A 12,758-nucleotide genomic window follows, 5' to 3' on the forward strand; every position below is an offset into this window, starting at 1 on the left:
GAGTATTTCAACATGGTACATGCATAGAAACAAATTTAAATATTTATCAAACAATAGGACATATGTCCCAACAACAGATTTAATGGAGCACATTCCGACTAAGTTGTGTATTTAATTTATTGTTGCAGATATGGTGGGGGGATGTCAATTAACAACTAGTATATTCCTGTAGTTCTCATTACTTTTCTAGTCAGTGCTGTGATCTGTACATTACAGGTATTAGCACACTACCCTATGGCCTTAGTTTGGACAGTGGTATGGATGTAGACAACTATATACATGAACTACATTTTACCTGCAGTATACAACTCTTACCTGGTACCTGACTGTACACATTTTCCCAGATTCCAGGTTGATGTTATACATATATCTGTCCATCTCTTATTGCACACACTCTGGGCATGTCTTGACCACATGCAGGTGAAACCGGCACATATTTTGACTATTGCCCTCATAAACCTTTGGTGAGTTGTACAATGACAGGTTTGTTTTCATTGACATTTTCCAAATATGTATAAGCCTGACAGTCATTTAAATGACATTAAATGCTGCCTACATGTCAGAGATTAGCACACTGACATGCCAGGGGGACAGGGTAGCGGCCAGCAGATATGGGCCGATTAACTGGACATTCTGGACAATTCTGTACACTTGTGGGGTATAATTCTGCATAAAGCTTACTATCACTCCCAGGATTTGAACTATAGCTGTATCTGCTAAAAATAAAACAGTGTCCATCACAGTTGAGTGTGCTATATAGACACTGCTGTGCATCTCTTCTCTGATTTCTGTCTATAAGTTTCCTGTGGTTTTACAATCTGACCTTGTAATTACAACACTCTTATACAGGGTTTCCTAGACAGTTTTATTATGTAGCACAGTGTGGATGACAGTGATGAGTAATACCTTATTACTCAGAGCTGCTGCAACATTAACAATGCCATACAATACCAGAGTAAACAGTACCAGTCCAGGATTTCAATCTTTTATTTATAGGCACAGTTTTCATATCTGACAGACCTGTGGGGAAAATGTTTGTTAGCACTACCTGAATGTTGCCTCACATATTACCAGATTCCACAATAGTATTATGCACATATTCACTATTTAAAGGTTTTAATTAATTAATGAGTTTTGTCTGATGAAGTCCTATGTACAAGGACGAAAACGCATACTGAACTGTTGTTGTAAGAGCGTTAATACAAGTTATCGTTTGCTTCAACATTTTATGTGATTTTAAATTTTGTGGAATAAACTGCTTGGACCGAGTTACAATGACCCCTGGCACTTGTTTTTTGTATTCTTGGTCTTTCGAAGTGCTGGTACTTTTTCCTTGTTTCATTATGCACATATGTCTCACTCTGTTGCTGCACACACTCTGGTCACAGCTTCACAACATGGAGGTGGAGATGGGACATAGTTGGCTTATTACTCTCATAACATTTTGGGGAGTTGCTAGAGTGACAGTTTTTTTTCTGATAGATGTCTGACATTATTTGCTGCCTAAATGTCTGGGATCATTCCACTGATTTGCCAGGGGGACAGGGTGACAGGCAGCAGATATGGGCCAATTAACTGGACACATATCTGTACAGTTGTGGGGTAGGATTCTGCATACAGCTTACTACCACTCCCAGGATTCAAACCATGGCTGTGTGTGCTAAAAATACAACAGTTCACATCTCAGTTGAATGTGCTATTTGGATTATGTTGTCTAGCTTTTCACTGTTTTCTGTCTACGTCTCTCTCAGTTGTACAATATGACCTCTTGTGATTACAACAGTCATATACAGACATTCCTACACATTTTATTTATGTATGTAGTGCTTAATACAACAGTACTATTAAGAGATTGCAGCTCTACATTACCATATGATACCAGAGTAAACACATGCAGTCCAGCAGTTAGACGTTTACTGTCAGGCTGTTAACCTTTTATTTACATACAACCTATATGAGACTCTTCCTGCCATATTCTCTGGTGTATTCAGTACATGCCTTAAACAATACAGGTTTTTTACTGGCAATTAACGTACTACTACTTTTAGATTTATTTCTTATGACAGATTATTACTAACCTGACTCACAACGCAACCTCTGCAATCTACAGCCCACTCATCTGCCACTGTCAAAGACATAAGGGGAATATTTAGCCATACCTATCCATAATATACATGAGCTTGCAATTATTAAACAGGTAGTGGACTGATACTTACACACAGCTGGGACATTCCCCTGTCCTCCTAGCCTCTTGGATCCACTGATCCAAGAGCTCCCTCTTTCCCCGCTTCCCTGCTCACCAGTTTGAGGTATGCCAATGTACTGGTGAGGTCATGGATGAGATGGTCACAGGCTTCCACTTTATATTGGGAACCCTGGTACTGGCCCCGCAGCAGTCTCTGGTCATGGTCTTTAACAAGGAGTCCTGCCATGACTTTGGACACCTGGATGCCCCAGTGCTGCACCCAAATGCACACTCCCTCTCCCATACCAGTCATAGTACCTACAGGAGGAAGCTGCAACCCGTTATGAGATGTATTCCCACCTGTTGGGTTTAAATAGGGACGCTTTCTTGCACTTTGCTATGACTGGATGGTTTTCAAAATGCTAAGCTATGGGCAAACCTGCTTAACTAAGGTTGGCATTGCTTAAAGGGGTATACCCATGGGCAAACTGATTTAGCTAGGCTACACATTGCTTACACCTAGTAAGCAGGGCTGTGCAAAGCTTAGCGTTGCTTACATTTTAATTTGCATACTGTTTGCTGTTTGGCATTGATTTATTACTCATTACATGTTATATATGTGTTTGGTATCCCTGATTCATGTGTATGTACACTGTATGGGGTCCTTGTGTTTATTAGGGGATTTCAACAATTTATCACAATGACACCTCACATCTGGACTTAATGCAGTACTCCTGTTCACATATTTATGTTATGTAGTAGGTTATACAACACAAAACTCTATATACATTCCTTTCACATGTTAAGTGTAATATTCCTATAGTGAGGATCTGTTTGGTGATACCTCAATCTTATGTACTGCTGTGATGGCTTACTGGTTAACTACTGTGACTATAGTGTACAGAGTCCAGGATTCAAGACCTGCAAGGCCTGCTTATTTTGTTGCTTGGCAGAACAGTGGCTGTTGCATACATAGTGATTAAGGCACTTTTAAGAAATTGTAAGCAGGTTTGCGTGATGGTAAGCAAAGCTAACATCCAGTTAAATATGCTTACAGAGAGTTAGCTTCAACATTGCTTAACCTGTGTGCGCATTGCTTACCCCTATGCAAACGGGCTTAAACTCGCTTACTACTGCTTAAATATACTTACTCCCGCTTACTACTGCTTAATAGTGCTTATTCCCACTTACCCCTGCACTGATTTATACAGAAATCTAAAATGGTTCTTGGAAAGGTGGTGGATTTGGACACTCTATGGATTTATCATTCATTACACATTGTACCTTCGATTTGTATCTCTGGTTCATATGTACATATACTGTATGGGGTACTTGTGTTTATCTGTGGATTTTATAACATTATTACAATGACATCTCACATCTGCATTTAGTGCAGTACTCCACTTCATAAATATATGTTATTTAGTAGGTTATGCAACATAAACTATTGTTCATAAAGTGATTTGACATGGAAAATGGAATGTATTGGAGTGAGACTCGAACCAGGAATGACTGCTTGTAAGGTGAATGCTCTGACTACTACACTATTGCAGTCCATCTTCATTTGCATATATCTTGATATTTATCCTCTTGTGCCATTTAAGCTGCAGTATACGTAGCTAAACAATGGCCAAACCCGAGCATCTACAGTTACATTTTATCTGCACCTATGGTTAAATTGTATCTGTTTGATAAAAAAAATTAACTTGTTTTTATTATTATATTTTAACTATTGCTCTTATAAATGTGGGGGGATGTTGCTGGGGGTATGCAACTACCTATGATCAGTTCTGCTCATTCTTATTGCTAAACTGCTGTTCTTGATTGCAGGGGTGTGTATATTTCGAGACCTCTGCTCTCAGACACGCATCCTGCACTCATACATGCTTTGTGTCTGTTTAGGAGCTCAGGCAGCGAGCCTTCATTAATATGCATGCCGCGCTGCCGTGCTGCTCCTAAATGGTCGCTTCCATGCAGGAATAAGCTAGAACTGCATGGAAGATTAGTGAATTTGGGGGAGAGTGTGGTTCAGTTCTTGGATAATGTATGTACAACACAACAGAAACAGCTTCGTTGGCCAAACAGCATTGATATTGATTTGCTCACAGCTGTGTGAACATTGACATAGTTACTTCCATGTCATCATTTGTTTGTTTAGAAGGAAACAAAAAAGAAAGGAAGGAAGAAGTTCTCAACAAATAACAAGGAAGAAAAAGAAACTGATTAATGACTGTAAAGGAAAGAATACGTAGTAAAAAGGATTCTGCTTTATAATATAACACACTGGTGACAGGGAATGAAGATATCTGTCTATCAGAAAACCCTCAGTCTACAGAAAAAGGCACCACCTTTTCAATAGAAAAGGTAGAAAAAAGAGGTAAGGGGCAGGTGAAAAGGAAGAAATCAAAACTGAACGTGGAAAGATTGAAGAACATTACTGTAAGAAAAAGGAAGAGAAACACAGATGCTGACTGCATGACTCAAGCTGTGGATTTACAGTGCCAGCTGGATGAGAATTTAATATGCAATGAAAACAGTGGAATTAATAAGACTAATAGTGATGAAGCTCTATCCTTCGTAACAATTGATAGAGCAGAAATGACAGTATTAGAAGAGGAAGATTCCTCAGAGATGGTCAGCAAAGATATTCTTGTAATTGGAAATTCAGTTATTAGAGGAACTGATACTTATATCTGTAGAGATGATAATGAACATTGAGTAGTGTTATACTTGCCAGGAGCAAAAATAGAAGATGTGAACAAGCCTTGGAATGCCTTAATGTAAGGAAGTATGGATCTGTTTTTATTCATGTTGGTACAAATGATGTCACCAACAAAGATTCTCTGACTGTTATTCAGGAACTGACAGCCCTCCTAGATAGTATAGCTTGTACTAGTGTTAGGACATATTTTTCACAAATCACCTATAGAAAGGATAGTCAGGGCAATGTGAATGAAAACATTTTTTGGATAAATACCTACATGGAAAGAATGTTCTGTTTTAAAAAATTGAAATGTGTAGAGCATCCAAGCCTTCTTTTGGGCACACGTGTTCAGTCAGGATGGTGTGCATTTGTCTAGAACAGGGAAGATAATTTTTGCAGCAGATATTTTGCAATATTTGACAAACACTAGCCAGGATTTTTGCCAGGTCAAAAATGTAACAGCTCACAGATAGCAACATTTGATACATCTCTGATGGCTGTTAATGCTAGGAGCATTAATAATAAAGTTTGTTTTACTAGAAAATGTGTTACGTTCCCACAAGATTGATGTTATTATTGTTTGTGAAGCATGGTTAAAGAACAATTACTGGAAACCAATTCTGACAGGGTATAAATGTTTTTACTGTAACAGACATTCTAACAAAAAATCAGGTGGAGGTGTTATGACAGGGATTAAAGATAGCTATGAGACCTGTGATTATTACATATTCAGTGATAACACCAATACTATAGACTGTGTAACTGTGGCAATAAAGACAACCCTGGAACATATAACAATTATTGGAGTGTATAGACCACCAAAGTCAAGTGCAAATGACCTAGAGGAATTCATACATTTCTTACATGAAACACAGCAGGGAAGAATAATATTAGCTGGGGACTTATATTTACCAGAAACAGACTGGAATAATATTGATTCAAAAACGTTAGTAAAGAAATTATTCACAGAATATATTCAGGAACAATAAATGCTTCAGATTGTAAAAAAACCTACCAGGGGGTGGAATATACTAGATATTGTTTGTGTTCCCAAATAAATTACTGTAACTTCAAGTCAAGTTTTACCACCATTGATGTGCAGTGATCATGGGGTTATAAAGGTTAATTTGTTGCTAGATAATTCTGCCAAACTGAAATCTAAACCAATGTTCAGAAGGTTAATTATAGATTATATGGAAGCAAAACAGTTACTATATAAAACTAACTGGAATGAGGTGTTCAGTGGAAAAACTGCAGATGGAATGTGGAAAGTTTTGAAAGAGAAATTGTTTGAGTGCAAAAAGTAAAAAAAAATGTTTAACATCAGGATCTAGGCATGCAACAACAGGGGGGTATATTTCCATAAGAACAAGATACCTGATTAAGGTGAGAGACAAAAAATATATGAAATGGAAGAGAGGTCGAACTACAACTTTGAAAACTGAAATAAACAAGCTGGACAAACAGATTAAGCAGTGTTAGACAAGATAAAAAAAATTTGAAGAAAGTTTATATAAAGATATTGAGCATAATAGGAAACCTTTTTATAGATACATAAGATGTGGAAGGAGTAAATATACACAAATTGATAAACTGTGTGCAGATTCTAAAATTTATTCTCAGACACAACAGATTATATATTTACAAAATCTTATGCGGTAAGTTGTCCTAGTGACATCCAGGTAACTACAGATACTAGAATTAAATTAGATTATATTGAAAAAGAGCTGTGCAAACTGGATCCAAACAAGGCACAGGGAGAAGATGGAATAAGTAACAATGACCTGAGAACACTTTAGCAAGAACTTACACTACCATTATATCTATTATTCACTAGGTCATATAAATATGGGGAGATTCTTCAAGATTGGAGACATGCACTTATTAAATTTGTCTTTAAGGGAAGGGGAGTAGGGCAAACCCAGAATCATATAGACCTTTAAGTCTACTTTCATGCTGTGGAAAAATAATGGAGTAGGTAATACTGGACCAGTTATTGTCAGAGCTGGATAGGTTGGGACTTGAAACCATATATCAGCATGCATATGCTGAAAAAAGATCTATTACCACCTGTAACATGATGTTTTGTAACAATATAATAATAGCTATGAATAAAAAATTGTGCTGTGATGTGATTTATATAAATTTAACTTCAGCATTTGACAGGGTCATACACAAAACACATCAATAAATTAGTGCAACTAGGTATTGATGTACTATTGATAAGATGGATAACTGCATGGCTTACAAATAGGACATGGCAAGTATCACATACCAGATGGACAGTCAAGGTGTTCCACAGGGGTCTGTCTTAGGCCCTTACTTATTTAGATTGTATCTTTCAGACCTTACTTTTTCATCTGAGGTGTTCTACAGTCTATATGCTGATGACCTGAAATTGGGTAAAGTGATTACAAGCGTTACAGATAAGGCATGTCTGCAAAATTATTTGATTAAATTGACCATTTGGGCACAGGAGAATAATATGTTGATAAATACATCAAAAACTAAGAATATGAGATTTGGGAGACATAAACTGAATGGTGAATATTTAATACAGCACACAGTGATTGAAACTTTAGACTCATTTAAGGACCTGGGTATATTGGCAGATTCAGCTATGAGTTTTTTTAATCATATCAACCAATTGGCTAATGATAGTTAAAGAACTACAAGTTGTATAAAAAGATTTATAAAGTCTAGGAAATTAAACATAATGAAGTCATCGGTTGTTAGTTACATTAGACCCAAACTTGAGTATAGAATAACAATATGGAAACCCTATAAGAAAACAAGCATGAATAAACTGAAAAGAGTCCAGCAGAAATATACAAAGGGCATCCATGGATGTGAAAATCGAAGTTATTATGAAAGACTACAATATCTGAACTTGTACAGTGTATCTTACAGATGTCTAAGAGGAGATCTTATTCAGGTATATAGGGCATTTAGTGACAACTACCTCTGGGAATGTTTGGAATTAACAAAAAACACTAGAGCATCATCAGATAACCTATGTAGAAGATTCTATAGGAATGTGAAGTATACTAATTGGTTCTCTGACAGAGTAGCTGATGCTGGGAACAGACTACCAAATTACATTAAAGCAAGTACTATTTTAGATATTTTTAAGAACAGCCTGGACAGTTATTATGGGAACAAGTGTTTTGGTATATTGGCAAGCTAGAAGGGCATTAATGCCCATGCTTGAAACATTTGTATGTATGCATGTTTGTATGTATGTATCATTCTGACATAATATTACTGTACAAATTATCACTAAATGTTCTTTCTTATATCACACGTTAAGTTCAGTTCATCATCGTCATCATCATCATCAGCCCCCTTGTTCCCATCTTTCTATATGAAGTTGGGGTATCATGTTAACTGTCTCCATCTCTCTCGATTCAGTGGCACACTCCTGCTTTCTTTGACACTCGTGTGTGACTTAGGACTTAATTTCATTTATTTCTGACAAGCTGTATTGCTATGTCATGTGGCAGACACAGTCAATATTATAGTATTATATTATTATATTATATTATTATATTATGGGCGGCCACGGTGGTGCAGTGGTTAGCATTGCCGCCTCACAGCAAGAGGTTCTCCAGTTCGATCCTCGGCTGAGGTGCCTTCTGTGCGGAGTCTGCATGTCCTCCCTGTGGTCGCGTGGGTTTCCTCCGGGTGCTCCGGTTTCCTCCCACATCCCAAAGACATGCTGCAGGTGGATTGGATACTCTAAATTGGCCCTAGGTGTGCATGTGAGTGTGCCTTCTGTGGAAGGTTGGGCGCCGGGCTGGCAACTCGACACCGTAAAACTCCACTGCCAATCAATGTGCGGACAAGGTGATCCGCTGTGGCGACCCCTAACCGGGAAAAAGCCGAAAGAAGAAGAAGAAGATTATATTATATTATTATATTGAAGACTGTGTAGTATGATAAACAGGGGTTTGAATCTGGTAAAGTCAGACAGTGGTGGCTCAGGCAAAGAAGTATTTATGGCACAGTCAGAGGGTCGCATTTTAAGGTGTCACCCATCAAGATAGAGGAGGCATACCCATTACAATAGGAAAGTGCTGTAAGCCCTTCAAGAGTATTCCTCATGACAATCACAGTATACCTATTTCTGTGGCATCAGAAGTTGATATGCAGCTTTCTGATGTCTGTTTTGGCATGTGTTTGAGTGTGGCAAGATGCAGATCTTGACTATGTCATTGATTATTCAAAGGAGTTACTTAATTTCCAAATAATAATGCTCTGTATTGTATATTTTTAACCAAACATTTATGCATGACTAATTCTTTTCTTTGCACTTTTCTTTGCACTGTATGACTTTATAGGACACGAGGACTTGCAGAACATTTCTTATTCTATGGCATTATGCAGGATCACCATAAAATCTGTTTGGACTGTGTCAGGACACTTTTTTATGTGTTTTTGTTGTTCACTTGCTATTAAGGCAGTGTACACTTAATTTCTTGTGAGCATGCCCAGTATAATCATGTAGTAGATGCACTCCATTTACAAACAGATCAGACTTTTCTTGTCATTTGTTACATGTGTATTTTGAGTGTTATTATATTACAATTTAGGATGTACATGAATATAAAACATATGTTTATCTAATTCATGTTGCCAAATGATAGCAAATGTTAAAATGCGTCCCTTTCTTATGTGTGTATGACACAGCTGAGGGGCTCATTTCTTCTTGTTTATAGATGATGAAGTGAAGAATACAGCAGTGCTGCTGGTATTCATACATAAATTCCATATATATATATATATATATATATATATATATATATATATATATATATATGTGTGTGTGTGTGTGTGTGTGTGTGTGTGTGTGTGTGTGTGTGTGTGTGTGTGTGTGTGTATTGCATTCAATAACTATAGTCTATGCGAATAGCCCCTAATATATCTGTCCTGGCTAAATGTGATCTGAACTCAGCATGTTAGCAGCATTAATATCACATTTACTCCTCTTGGTTACAGTGTTGCTTTGTGTCCCTCTCACGTACTTCGTTAGCATGTTTATTTTTAGTTATGTGCATAGGTCAAGATTTATGACTAGGATTAATTATTACATCAATATTAAAAGGATTTATGTTTCAAATATTCCTTTGTGACATAACATTGGACTGAGTACTTTTTCTCATTTTAACATATCCTCTTACTTACATCTGCATTACTACCATTGTATTCTGTGTATATTCTCCAAACTTAACGTCCCCTGCTTCTTAATTTTTGCAATCAACATGCCCTTACTTCATACAAGCTGTATGCTTGCATAATAGGTTTACTTACTTGCAACCCTTTTGATAAGTATTTTGTGCTCCAGCTTCTCTGCACCTTTCCTTAGCCACCAACACTGCTGCTGCCATGAACAGGTGCTTATAAACATGCGAGCACGATGAGCAGCATGCATATTCAATGAACGCTGCTGCCATTTTGCTAAAACCATGTAGGCTTCTCATGAAGCCTGCATGATTGTTAATGAATTCCAGGGTTCTTGACATTTCATTTTATTTCAAGTAACTCTGCAGTCTATGGATTGTGATTAATGATTTGTGTGTCTGAGATCTTTCTGGTCAAAATTTGAAACAATAATAAGTTATTACTATCTTAATAAGGAAATAAGTAAACCCATCATTTTCTGCTATGTAAGGGATTTCAGAATTAACTTACTTCCTTTTTTTCAATATATTTTCAAGAGGTGCATGTGTCTTTTTTCAGAAGTATTATGAAGGCAATATCTTGTTAAGTGATTTGCTCAGGTCACATATTAGAATAATGGAGACTAAGAGAATCAAACTCAGGTCTATGGGATGAAGAATAATAACAACTTGTAACCCTAAATATATGATTAACTTAGCATTACACTGCCATTCAGCATTTGTCTGTCTTTCTGTTTGACTTGTCATTTTAATGTTACTTTTACTAAGCTGTACCAGTTTTTATGAATATTGTCTAAATGCTTAGTAATCTTTTTAGCTGACATTCGAGTTATGAATACTGTGTAAATGTTTGGTAACCTTTTTAGTTGACATTCAATCGAGTAACTGTAATTTCATGTCTGCAAATGGGATCTTGAGGTCCAGTTCACTTACCAGATAATTAAATAAATATAAATAAATAAATGCCAACTTAGTTTTTTGATTTATTGTATTCTTTCCAGTAGAGTCATTGTGTATGCATTGTTATTTATCAGACATTGCCTGCATAATGTGTTAGTTAATTTTTGAATCGTAATGGCCTTATTTTTCATGTAGAGTCAATGTATTTGTTGCACTGCCCTTTAATAGGAATTGCTGGCATAGTGTATTAAGTTTATTTGCATTGCTTTTCTATAGAAATTGCCAGTATAGTGTATTAACTATATATATGAACAGGTATTGTGTATAACAGCTATTACAAAGTGCTTTTTATTGTACTTATAGTGCATCGTGTTTTAAGGTGCTCCAATGCATATGAGTTTGTGCTCACAGCCATATGAATAGATGCACATTATATGCCTTTAAGTTTTATATCTTTCACTGTCTGTCCCTCTCAATACATTCTCTTCACCTCCCTTCTATTTGACTTTATATCCTGTGCTCCATATTATTATTGTATTTTTGTAAGTCCTCCAGCTATTTCATTGGTCCCTTACTCCCTCCTTTTTCATTCCAAGCCTTTAACTTCCCAACTTGCCAAGCATACTACATACAAATGGACATGCTGAACCACAACAAACAAGGGTCCTTCTATGAAAAAAACAGCATTCACAAAGGAACCAGTATGACTGTTATACAGTAGCCCCTTTCTTTATTAAATGTATGTTGTAAATAGCTTAATATCATAATGCAGATAAGTAATACCTTTTGAATAAAAATAATAAAAGGTTCTTCATACATCACTAAAATGCACAGATCTTTATTCTTATCGTTCTGGCTTGTCTTGCTATTTCCTTTCTCTCTTGTTTCTTCATTCTTTGCCCTACTTACTCAACACAAATACTTTCCTAATCAGTCTTAGCTAGCACCCCACTCTAAAACAACCTCTGCAGCTACACTCATATTCACCTTACTACCATTTCCAAGTTGCTATTTTCCTTTCTTTTCCTTTGAGTGGACACTTTACAATAGCCAGAGGGTATTCCCAGCCTCTACTGCTTTCTTTCCATTAAAAATAGATTTCTTTTATTTTTGTACTATATTACTATCCTAGTGTTGCATCTTATTAGTCTCACTCTTCAGCAATTTATAGCTGCCTTTCTACAGAACAGCACTTCACCCTAAAGCATCTCTTTACCTTTCAAGTGCAGCAGCAGTGCCCATTACCTATTCCAGCCCAATTCAGAACTCCCCTGACTTATTGATTGTTTACTTTTGTCCAGCAGCTCAGTTCTGTTGCAACCCACTCCATTCACCCTTGTTCTGCTTGGGCTCACTCTGGTCCCCTACCCTACCCCCATTTCCACCCATCCCCACTGCTCCTACTTTTATACGTATAGAGTCCACCCACATCTCTTTTTAAACACCAATCAAATCACCTCACACTTAACTAATCATCCACCCATAATCTCTAACTACCTATCACAAAAACACCACTTATATACACTTTCCTCCACCCACTTTCTAGAATTAATAAACCATACATCTTCTATTATATCTCATTTTTCTCTCCCTCACTACAAACATACTATAACATTGCTAATTTACCATCAGTACTAGTAATGCTTTTAGTATTCTGTCTAACCTCTTTACTAATAATCCAAGCCCTTGCAAGTTTCTGCACATTGTTACTCATCAGTAACATCAACCATTTATTACCCATCTAAACAAAGTAACTTCTCAAACATATCCCCCCCAAATATTTATCTTC

Source organism: Protopterus annectens, chromosome 12.part0, assembly GCF_019279795.1.
Source record: "Protopterus annectens isolate FY-2018-M chromosome 12.part0, PAN1.0, whole genome shotgun sequence".
In the NCBI taxonomy this organism is placed as follows: Eukaryota; Metazoa; Chordata; order Ceratodontiformes; family Protopteridae; genus Protopterus; species Protopterus annectens.